Below are 12272 nucleotides of genomic sequence, written 5' to 3'. Positions count from 1 at the left end.
TTTTGAATAGATTGGGTTTAAGAAATTTGAGAAAAGATGAAAAGATTGAAGATTGGAGATGAAAAATTGAATTTTTGAGATGGAAAGAGGGTAGGGTCGGCTGAGAGGATTTGAAATTTGAAATTTGTTGGTGTAGGGTTGAATGAGGGGGAAAGTGTGAATTTATAGAAATTATCGTGAGCAAGTCGCGACTTGGCCTAAGGCTAGTCGCGACTAGCTTACGATCAGATTTCTTGCCTTTCTGGAAAATCAGGAAGTCGCGACCTTGGAAAATAGGTCGCGACTAGGCCAAAGGCTAGTCGCGACTACTGGGCTCCAGGTCGAATTTTTTTTTTTCACGCTTTTCACGATTCAATTAAAAAGAAATAATGTCTTGTACTAATCTAAAAATTGAAAATACTAACAATACTAAAGCATACTAAAACATAATCAAAAGTCTAACGAAAAATACTTGGGTTGCCTTCCAGAAGCGCTGTCTTTATCGTCATACAGCTGGACGCTGAGCTTTGCACTTCAAAGTGGCGCCAAGATCATGGCGGACTTGGCTTGGTCAAACTGACCTCCCAAGTAGAGCTTTAAACGCTGTCCATTAACTTTGAAAGTTGTTGAACTTTCACCTTTTAACTCCACCGCTCCATAAGGAAACACCTTGACCACCGTGAATGGTCCCGACCACCTTGATTTCAACTTTCCAGGAAACAGTTTCAGCCTCGAATTAAAGAGTAACACTTGCTGCCCTGGTTGAAACTCTTTCCGTATTAGACATTGATCGTGCCACTTTTTAGTTCTCTCCTTGTATATCTTTGCATTTTCATAGGCTTCGTTCCGAAACTCATCTAGCTCGTTCAGCTGTAACAGTCTTTTCTCCCCTGCAGCTTTTAGTTCCATGTTAAGAGTCTTCATGGCCCAAAAAGCTCTATGCTCTAACTCCACCGGTAAATGACAAGCCTTTCCAAACACCAACCGATATGGGGACATGCCAATCGGTGTTTTGAAAGCAGTTCTGTATGCCCACAATGCGTCATCTAATTTTCTTGACCAATCTTTCCTTGATCTTTGCACTGTTTTCTCTAGAATCATCTTAATCTCCCGATTAGAAATTTCAGCTTGGCCATTACTTTGGGGATGGTATGGTAAAGCAGTTCGATGTCGGACACCATATCTTGAAAGAAGTGCTTCAAACTGCTTGTTACAGAAGTGACTCCCTTCATCGCTTACTATTGCTCGAGGAGTACCAAACCGAGTAAAAATGTTCTTTTGTAAGAAGCGGAGGACTGTCTTTCCATCATTTTGAGGTGTAGCTGAAGCTTCGACCCATTTAGACACATAATCAATAGCCAAAAGAATGTACTGATTGCTAAAGGATGAAGGAAAAGGACCCATAAAGTCTATTCCCCACACATCAAACAATTCAACTTCTAAAATTCCTGTTAAAGGCATCTCGTTTCTTCTTGAGATATTACCTGTTCGTTGACAACGATCACATGCCTTTACAAAGGTAGTAGCATCCTTGAATAGCGTTGGCCAAAAGAATCCACTTTGCAACACCTTTGCAGCTGTTCTATTTCCACTATAATGTCCTCCACATGGTAAAGCATGACAATGATTTAGGATAGAATACATCTCCTCTTCAGGCACACATCTCCTTATTATCTGATCAGCGCAGTGCTTGTAGAGGATTGGTTCTTCCCAATAGTAATGTTTCACCTCAGAAAAGAATTTCTTCAATTGTTGACGCGAAAGTTCGGGTGGAGTTATTTTTGCAGCCAAGAAATTAACATAGTCAGCGTACCACGGTACCATCAGGTTTTCCCTCACACTAAAGAGTTGTTCATCAGGAAATTGCTCATTTATTTGTACCTCCTTAGTATTCTGACTTTCCTCCAGCTCTAATCTTGACAAGTGGTCTGCTACCAGGTTTTCGGTGCCCTTTTTATCTTTTATCTCTAAGTCAAACTCTTGAAGTAGAAGTACCCACCGAATTAGTCTTGGTTTTGCATCCTTCTTGGTCATAAGGTATTTGATTGCTGAATGATCTGTGTAGACAATTACCTTATTTCCAATCAGGTAGGGTCGAAATTTGTCACAAGCAAACACTATTGCCAACATTTCTTTCTCTGTAGTGGCGTAATTTAATTGAGCATCATTCAGAGTTCTACTAGCATAGTAGATTGTGTGGAATACCCTGTCAACTCTTTGACCCAAAACCGCTCCAATGGCATAGTCACTTGCGTCGCACATCAACTCAAACGGCAATTCCCAATTTGGTGACGTTACTATCGGTGTTGTAATCAATCTCTCTTTTAAAATCTTGAAAGCTTTTAAACAATCTTCTCCAAACTCAAATGGAACACCATTGACAAGTAAGCTAGATAAAGGTTTTGAGATTTTGGAGAAGTCCTTGATAAATCTGCGGTAGAAGCCAGCATGTCCTAGGAAACTCCTCACTCCTTTTACAGAAACTGGAGGTGGCAAATTTTCTATTGTTGAAACTTTAGCCGTATCCACCTCAATTCCTGCCTTTGAAATTTTGTGCCCAAGAACAATTCCTTCTGTTACCATAAAGTGGCACTTCTCCCAGTTTAACACCAAGTTAGACTTCTCGCACCTTGTTAGCACTTTTTCCAGATTTTCCAAACAATGATCAAAGGAAGAACCAAACACTGAGAAATCATCCATAAAAATTTCAATACAAGATTCAATCAAATCTGAAAAGATAGCCATCATACACCTTTGAAAAGTAGCAAGGGCGTTGCACAAGCCGAAGGGCATTCGTCTAAAAGCAAAGGTACCGTAGGGACATGTGAAAGTAGTCTTCTCTTGATCTTCAGGTGCTATAGCTATCTGGTGGTATCTAGAATATCCATCAAGAAAACAGTAATATTCTTGCCCCGCCAATCTGTCTAGCATTTGATCAATGAAGGGCAAAGGGAAGTGATCTTTTCTTGTTGCTTTGTTGAGTTTCCTGTAATCGATGCAGATCCTCCAACCAGTGACTGTTCTTGTAGGAATCAACTCATTCTTTTCATTCTTGATCACCGTCATTCCACCTTTCTTCGGGACCACTTGCACCGGGCTAACCCACTTACTATCTAAAATAGGATAAGCAACTCCAGCATCCAACCACTTAACTACTTCTTTTCTGACAACTTCTTTCATGGGTGGATTAAGTCTTCATTGAGCATCAATTGTTGGTTTGGCATTGTCTTCCATGAGAATTCGATGCATCACTGTTGAAGGGCTGATTCCTTTGACATCACCTAGTGTCCAAGCGATGGCCTTATTATGAGCCCGGAGTACCCTCAAAAGTCTATCAGTTTCCACATCAGAGAGAGAAGCTGAAACAATAACTGGCAGCTTTTTATCTTGACCCAAAAATTCATACCTCAAATGACTAGGAAGCACCTTCAATTCAAGTTCTGGAGGCTTTTCAGTACATGGCCTTAGCTCTTTTGGAACTGCTCCCAATTCCTCAAAATATCTTCTGTTCAAGGGCCCATAGGAATCGAGCCACTTCACATACCCCATGACCTCTTGTCCTTCTTGCTCCGTCAATTCATCTTCAGTTAGACTTAGTTCAAGAGGATCATCTAGCTGCTTTTTCTCACTCACCATTTCATTTAATCAAGTCAATGAAGAAACAGTTATCACTTGCCTTTGGGTACGTCATAGCCTTTAGCACATTAAAGACCACTTCTTCTCCTTGGACTCTCAGCTTTAATTCACCCTTCTGAACATCGATCAAGGCTTGGCCAGTCGCCAAGAATGGTCTCCCAAGAATAATTGGGACATTGCTATCTTCTTCCATATCCAAAACGATGAAATCAGCTGGAAAGATGAACTTGTCAACCTTAACTAACACATCCTCAATGACTCCTCTAGGATGGGCTAGTGATCGGTCCGCCAATTGGAGAGTTACTGTTGTTGGCTTTGCTTCACCCAGCTGCAATCTTTTAAACACCGATAGAGGCATCAAGTTAATGCTGGCTCCCAAGTCACAAAGTGCATTTATTCCCTCAATTTTCCCAATAGTACAAGGGATAGTGAAACTCCCTGGATCTCTGAGTTTGGGAGGGAGTTTCTTCTGTAGGATGGCGCTGCACTCTTTAGTTAGAGCCACTGTCTCATAATCCTCCATCTTTCTCTTCTTTGACAGGATTTCCTTCATAAACTTCACATAACTTGGCATCTGCTCTAAAGCTTCAGCAAAGGGAATGTTAATGTGAAGTCTTTTGAAAACTTCCAGGAATTTGGTGAACTGCTTGTCTAAGCTTGACTTTCTAAGCCTTTGAGGGTATGGTATTTTTACATGGTGATCACTATTAGTTGGTGGGGACTGCTGTGGTTGTGTTTAACTATCAGTAGCCTTCGTTGAAGTGGGTGTTGGGGTTGACATTGGTTGCTCTTCATTCTCCTTTTCTCCATTCACTAGTTGTGGCATTTCAGGACCATCATAATTTTTACCGCTTCTCAGGGTAATTGCTTTGCAGTTTTCCTTGGGGTTTACTTCAGTTGTGCTAGGCAAATTCCCTTGAGGACGGGTTGCTACTTGAGTTGCTAGTTGGCCCATCTGTGTCTGCAGGTCTTTGATTGAAGATCTAGTTTCAGTCATGAATTGAAGCAATAAGTCTGTCTGCAAACTAGAATTTCCACCAGAGGTTTGTTGCTGATTAAACTGTTGATTCTGATTCTGGTTCTGATTTCGTTGCTGATAGAACCCACTGTTTCTTCGATTATTACCCTGGTTGAACCCATAGTTGTTGTTGTTGTTCTGTGAATAGTTTCCAATGGCTTTAGCTTCATCCATTGGCAAATCATCCACATCTGCTTGACATTCTGAAAAGTGATGGCTTCCCCCACATAACTCACACACAACTTGGGCTTGTTGAGCTTGCCCTGCAATTAACTTTGTCAATGCCTCAACCTTTGCTGTCAACTTTGTGATGGCATCAACCTCTAACACACCAGCTACCTTCTTTGATTGACTCCTTTCAGTTGGCCACTGCTGATTGTTTAGAGCCATCTCCTCCAATAGATCATAAGCCTCATTAGCACTCTTTCTCGTAAAGGCTCCTCCAGTTGCTGCATCTATTAAAGTTCTAGTGTTTCCTACCAACCCATTGTAGAAGTTGTGGACCAGCATCCACTTCTCTATACCATGATGAGGGCACCTTCTGATCAGATCTTTAAACCTCTCCCAAGCCTCATGGAGAGATTCATTATATTGTTGGCAGAAGTTATTGATTTCTCCTCTCAGCTTTGCAGACTTGGCTGGAGGAAAGAACTTTGACAAGAATTTCGTTGCCAGATCATTCCAGGTGGCAATAGAGTTGGGTGGCAAGGAGTTTAGCCAACTCTTAGCTTGTTCTCTAAGAGAGAATGGGAACAGTCTCAGTCGAATAGCATCATCACTAACTCCATTAACTTTAAAAGTTTCACAAAGTTCCATGAAGTTAGAGAGATGCAGGTTAGGATCTTCAGAAGGGAGGCCACCAAACTGAACTGAAGACTGCACCATTTGAAGTATGGCAGGTTTGATCTCAAAGTTATTTGCATCCACTGCCGGTGGCCTGATACACGACTGCACTCCCGTCAGAGTAGGGAGAATGTAATCTCTCAAGCTGCGGCCATTAGCTTGATCTTCTACTGCGCCACCATTATTACCGTTATTGCCTCCATTGTTTGCAGTATTAGCAGCCATGATTTTTGAAGTTTTAGCAGTTGCTAAAACTACCTCTTGCCTCTTGTTCTTTCGGTTTCTCCTACAAGTTTTCTCGATTTCGGGATCAACTGGTAATATCACAACTTGTCCTTGACGGCGCATACACTTATGATTCCTGAAATAGATCACGAAATTATTGCAAGAAAAAGGTTAGAAAAATCAGCAAGAGCAAATATACCAAAGTAGAAGTTAGTATAATTTTGTGTAATATTAATCTTTAAACAATTCCCCGGCAACGGCGCCAAAAACTTATTACGAAAATTATGTTTATACGCAAGTGTACGCAATCAAGTAGTATCTCACGCAAGTGAGGTCGAACCACAGGGAATTGGATTAAGTACTACTAAACTATACTTATGATTCTATTTGGTAAAATAATAAGATTGCAATTTAAAAGTAAATAACTCAGAAATTAAAGAGAAAATAAACGACGATTAATCAAGATGAGAGATTAGGGAGGTGAATCCTGTTGATAAGCTACCTATGTTAATACTAATTGCTATCCTTATCTCAGTGTGAATGACAGATTATAAATTAACCTAACTCTTTTCAGATCTTTTAGGTTCTAAATAATATGTTCTCTAATTAACTTCTTAATTAAATCAACACAAAATCAGCATTAAGCAATAATCTATTAGTCACTGAGGCTATGTAAATACTTTCGTTTTACATCAGAACCTAGACTATCAAAATTTTAGCATTCTCAATTCTCACTTTTCAGATTTCGAATTTAGATCATTAAACATGTAAAAGGTGATCAAGCTTGCACATGGAATTAAACACAAATAAAGATAGTATTCACACATAAGATGAAGGAATGACTAGGCATAAACTTAAACAAGAATCATCATCCTCCCTTATTGGGAAATTTAGTTCATAATAACTCTAAAAACATCCATGATCAATTCAGAAATAAAAACAAACATAAAGAAGAATTAAAAAGGGTAAAAGAAAGAAACTAGAAGGTAGTATCGCTCCGGGTCTTCAAGATAGCTTCCTCTCCACTTGCCTCCACTATTAGGTCTGTTTTTGCTTGCTTCTGACCTTCAATGTCGTATTCCGTATATAGGGATGAGTGGTGTGCCTCCAATTGAGAGAAAAATCAAAATTAGGTCAAATCTACGATTTCCGTACCTAGTCGCGACTAGCATTTAAGCTGGTCGCTACTACAGGCAAAACTCGAAAAACTGAGTTTCTGCCAATTCTCGAAGTCGCGACCAGGGTCGCGACCAGGAAAAAGGGTCGCGACCTGGCTCTCTGGAGGTCGCGACTACTGATGCGTCTGGAGCTGAATTTTCCAATTTTTTCCAAGTTTGTCCCAGTTTTTCGCCATTTGACTGAATTCGAACTTTAACACCCCGGGAACCTGAAATCATGAAAATCAAGCGTAAAATTGCTCCAAAAGACACCAATAGACGAGATAATGCTAACTTTAAAGACCCGAAACATAGGCTAATTATAACCTAACAACGACACCGATGCTGGTGAAGAACTTTCTTAGCCAGACAAGTTCTTTAGCAGCTTCGGCTGCAGCTATGTATTCAGCTTCCATAGTCGAGTACGATATCGCGGTTTGTTTTGTAGTTCTCCAAACCACTGCTCCACCCCCAAGAGTAAACACCATCCTAGATGTAGATTTCCTGTCTTCAAGACTTGCCTGGAAATCTGAATCAGTGTAGCCTGTGGGATTTAAAGCACCACCCTTGTAGACTAACACAAGATTCCTTGCACTCTTTAAGTATTTCAGAATATACTTAACTGCATTCCAATGTTCCTGTCCTTGATTAGATTGATACCTGCTCACGATTCCCACTGCATAGCAGATGTCAGGTGTAGTGCATAACATTGCATACATTAGACTTCCAACTGCAGAAGCATAGGGAATTTTCGCCATGTCCTCTATCTCTTGAGGATCAATAGGAGACTGTTCCTTAGATAGACGAATACCATATCTAGAAGGCATGTTTGCCCCATTGGTGTTGTTCATGGAGAATCTCTCTAAAACTTTATCAATGTAGGTTGTTTGAGAGAGAGCAAGAGATCTGTTCTTCCGGTTTCTGATAATCTGAATACCAAGAACATAGGCTGCTTCACCCAAATCTTTCATATCGAATTGAGTGTTGAGCCATTCCTTGATGTTAGTCATTTTCTTGACATTGTTTCCAATAATCAAAATGTCATCAACATAAAGGACCAGGAATACTACTACTTGGTCTTCCTTGAGTTGGTAAACACAAGGTTCATCTTCATTCTGAAGAAAGCCGTAGGTCTTGATGATTTCATCAAACCTTTTGTTCCAAGAGCGAGAAGCTTGCTTAAGTCCATAGATAGACCTATTTAATTTGCAAACTTTCTTTTCCTACCCTGGAATAACATAGCCTTCTGGTTGCTCCATATAGATGGTTTCTTCAAGTACCCCATTAAGGAAGGCAGTCTTGACATCCATTTTCCAGATTTCATAATCGAAAGCAGCAGCTATGGAGAGAAGAATTCTGATGGATTTGAGCATGGCAACAGGACTAAAAGTTTCCTCATAGTCCACGCCTTCTCTTTGGGTATAACCCTTGGCTACAAGTCTAGCTTTAAAAGTTTCGACTTCGCCTCCAGCTCCTCTTTTCTTCTTGTAAACCAACTTGCAGCCTATCGGATGATAGTCGTCAGGTGCGTCTACATATTCCCAGACTTTGTTCTTTTTCATGGAATCCATTTCTGAATCCATGCTGGCCGACCATCGTTTCCGTTGCGGACTAGCCATTGCCTGTTTATAGGTTAATGGATCGTCTTCAATACCGTCACCAACGACCATATTGATTTCACCATCCAAGCCATAACGAGCTGGTTTTGTTGAAAACCTCCCACTACGACGAGGAGCGGTGATCTTCTAAACGGAAACTTTGGTAGTAGATTTCTCATTTGGTTCGACTGAGGGAGTAGGATTGTCCTCTTCTTGAGTGGAAGGGGACGGAACATTGGAAGGAGTTATATCTGAAAGCAATTCATCTAGAACAACTTTACTTTTCGGTTTCTTGTCTTTAATATAGTTCTCTTCAAGAAAAGTAGCATTTGTAGAAACAAACACTTTATTATCCTTGTGACTATAAAATTGTCAAACCCTAGTCTTTTTAGAATTTACCACAAACATGCATACTTCGGTACGTGATTCAAGTTTTCCTTCTTTCTTTCTTAAGACATGAGCAGGGCACCCCCAAATTCTGTAGTGGCGTAAACTAAGTGTACGACCATTCCAAAGTTCGACGGGTGTCTTAGGGACTGCTTTAGATGGAACAACATTTAAAATGTCGTTAGCCATCAGTATAGCATATCCCCAGAAGGACGTAGATAGAGTTGAATAACTCAGCATAGACCTAACCATTTCCAAAAGAGTGCGATTTCTTCTTTCTGCAACTCCATTTTGTTGTGGAGTGCCTAGGGCAGTGTATTGGGATTCAATTCCAAGTTCAATTAAATGATCTTTGAATTGCATATCCATATATTCTCCACCCCTATCAGTTCGCAAGATCTTTAATGATTTACCTAATTTGTTTTGAGCCAAAGCATGAAACTCCTGAAACTTTTCAAACGTTTCAGATTTCTTTTGCATTAGGTAAAGAAAACTATATCTAGAGTAATCCTCAATGAAAGTGACAAAATACTCATAACCATCTCGGGCTTTTACATTCAAAGGTCCGCAGACATCGGAATGCACTAATCCTAGGGGGATTTTGGCACGCTCTCCCTTTGCAGAGAAAGAACGTTTAGTCATTTTTCCTTCTAGGCAGGACTCGCATACTGGCAGTTCACCTAAGACGACATTTTTCAATGGACCGCCTTTGGTTAGCCTATTGAGTCTATCAAAGCCTATATGACCTAAACGTAAATGCCATAGATAAGTTTGATCATCATTATCAATCTCTTTTCTTTTGAGGTTTCTAGGTTTAGCTACATTGAAAAGTTCACTGTTTAGTGAGATTTGTGTATTCGGGCTTAAAACATAAAGCCCTTGTTCCATGGTAGCAACACATATTTGAAATCCATTACGAGAAATTGAACAATTTGTACTCGAAAAATTCAATATATAAGATTGTGTTTGCAAACATGAGACACTAATCAAGTTTCTACTAAAGTTTGGAATAAATAAAACATTTTCTAAAATTAAAAATCTTTGTTGAAACTTGATGCGGGCTTTTCCTCTAGCTTTGACCGACTCTAACTCGCCATTGCCAACTTTAAGCTTTAACTCTCCTAGAAGCAAATTTTCCCAAGTTTCAAGCAGCTGCAGTGAAGAACATACATGGTTAGTAGACCCAGAATTAACAACCCAAACGGATCTATCGTTCTCTAAAACACATGACTCAAACACAAAAGCATTACCTTCGTTTGAATTGTTTAGAAGCCGGCGACATCGTTCTTCTTGATGTCCCTTTTCATTACAATTCGAACATAGAAGATTATGTCTGATAATTGTACTTGAAGTAGCAGCTTCGCTAGAGCCTTCATGCTTAATCCTTTTCCTCTGATTATGAATTGCAAACCCAGGGGGACCCATTGCAATCCGATTTCGTTCATGGGCTCGTAATTCTGCTTCGAGCTTGTCCATGTCGGAGGAGTTGAAATTGTTGATCATGTAAGAAATAACAAATTCATTATACTCCGGAGGAAGACTATTAAGAATGAGTTGGACCCATTGTTCTCTTGATAAATCAATTCCTAGTAGATTTGCCTTTTGGAACTTCAGATTCATCATCAACAGGTGCGAGTTTATGCAACTACCAGGATGCATTTTCACACTATAGAGTTCTTTTGCTAAGATATTAACTAGGAGAGGATCGGGGTGAGGGTTGGCACTACAACACATCAATAAAACAGAAGTATGGTTTTGGTTCATAAATTCATACACATGTTCAGAAAATAACAAATAACCACATATGTTATAAAAATACTAAATCTAACATAGTTTATTTTCCAAGGTCTTTCAACAAACTGATACAGTGTCCCGTTTAGGCGAGAGTCAAAGCATCATCCATTGAATAGAGTTGTCAACTCATCTAAAATGATAATCATTCTAGCAACCTTTTATTCGATCAAGATTGGAATTCAGCGTTGTCCCGTTTAGGCGAGAGTCAAGGCAATTCTATCTTATGAGCTTCCACCATTATTTCATAATTTGCAAGTCAAATATGGTCGCCACCATTAGGGTGATCCATACCATATAAAACACTTACAAACTACTTATTTTTCGAGATTAAACGGTGCAAAATTGCTAATGAACGTTCCTCCATTAGGGAGGATTACTCACTAAAACAAACGCGATGTAAAACAAACAATGGAGATCGAATGTCTCTTGATTAAAAGCTCATTATTTTAAAATATGTATTTTGTATAATCATTTATTCCATATTATAATAATAAAAAATTACAAATTAAAGTTGGTTTAAATAAAAAATCAACTTTAATGAATTTTCAATTATTATTTAAATTCGAAAAATAAATTCGAATAAATATCAAACAAATTTGAAAAAAAAATCTTGTTTAAGTTGTTTTAGAAGAATCTAAAAAATCAACTTAAATATTTTTTCAAAATAGACTTAAGTAAATTAAAATTAAGTTGTAACCACTTAATGTGAAAATATTCCATTTTAAGTTAATATTTGAAAAAATATCAACTTAAAAAAATATCTAAAGAATCTTAATAACCAATGCCTAAAATTCCTCAACTTAATTTTGAACTTTTAAATCCAAAAGATATTCAGATTTAAGCTGGTTAGTTATAGATAACTAAATATCAACTTAAATAGGAATATTTAATGAAAAATTTAAATTAAGCTTCAGAAACAATCTCGATGGTTACAATTCTATATTTAATTAAATACAAGAAAATACATATAGTTTAGCTTAGCATATAAAATTCTTTAAATTATGGTTTTCTTAAATAAATTTCAAAAATAAATAAAATTAATTATGTTGCTAATCAATTTTACTAGGTTAAACTAATTTAATTAACCTAGTACAGTTATTCAAAGCAGGCAAATGGGCCTTCACAATTGGGGTGGTTCATGTGAGGGGGTGCTGGGTTCAGTATGTCGTACCCACTTCTATGGCTCCCAACTCTCACACAAGGCGCAAAAGAGAGGAATTTAACCTTAAAATGAGCAACTGTTATTAATTGAATAGGCCCAAAAACTAAATGGGCCTAAATAAATCTATCAAGAACTATGATATTTTATTTAGCAACGACAACCTATATGCATCTATAATGAAATTAAACACATAGGCTCACACAGGCACACAATTTGGATGGATCCTATCATGTTGATAGGTCATACACAGATGAAAGAAGATTGTAAATATACCTGTTACAAATTATTTACTTGACCAAGGGAGCCATGAGTTAAAATCAGATCATTGGATCTGTCAACAAGTTAACCATGACTATTTGCAATCAAGCAATAATACGTTTTTAAAAAACTTACAAACAAGCTAAAACATATACTCCTGCAACAAAGTTAGCTGGATAGTTGGATGTAGGATTTATTTAATTTTAAATAAATAA

At 38.4% G+C, this 12272-nt stretch overlaps 1 non-coding gene across 1 annotated transcript; it reads left to right on the top strand.

The window, feature by feature from the left end:
• Nucleotides 1-5153: 5153 nt before the first annotated feature.
• LOC115711808 (small nucleolar RNA R71) lies at nt 5154-5260 on the top strand. Its single transcript, XR_004010678.2, has one exon. It is a non-coding gene; the product is annotated as a small nucleolar RNA R71 (small nucleolar RNA).
• Nucleotides 5261-12272: the final 7012 nt, after the last annotated feature.

Source organism: Cannabis sativa, chromosome 3, assembly GCF_029168945.1.
Source record: "Cannabis sativa cultivar Pink pepper isolate KNU-18-1 chromosome 3, ASM2916894v1, whole genome shotgun sequence".
NCBI classification, from domain to species: Eukaryota; Viridiplantae; Streptophyta; class Magnoliopsida; order Rosales; family Cannabaceae; genus Cannabis; species Cannabis sativa.
The sequence above is the reverse complement of the archived record's forward strand: the minus strand, read 5'-3'. Positions and strand labels throughout refer to the sequence as shown.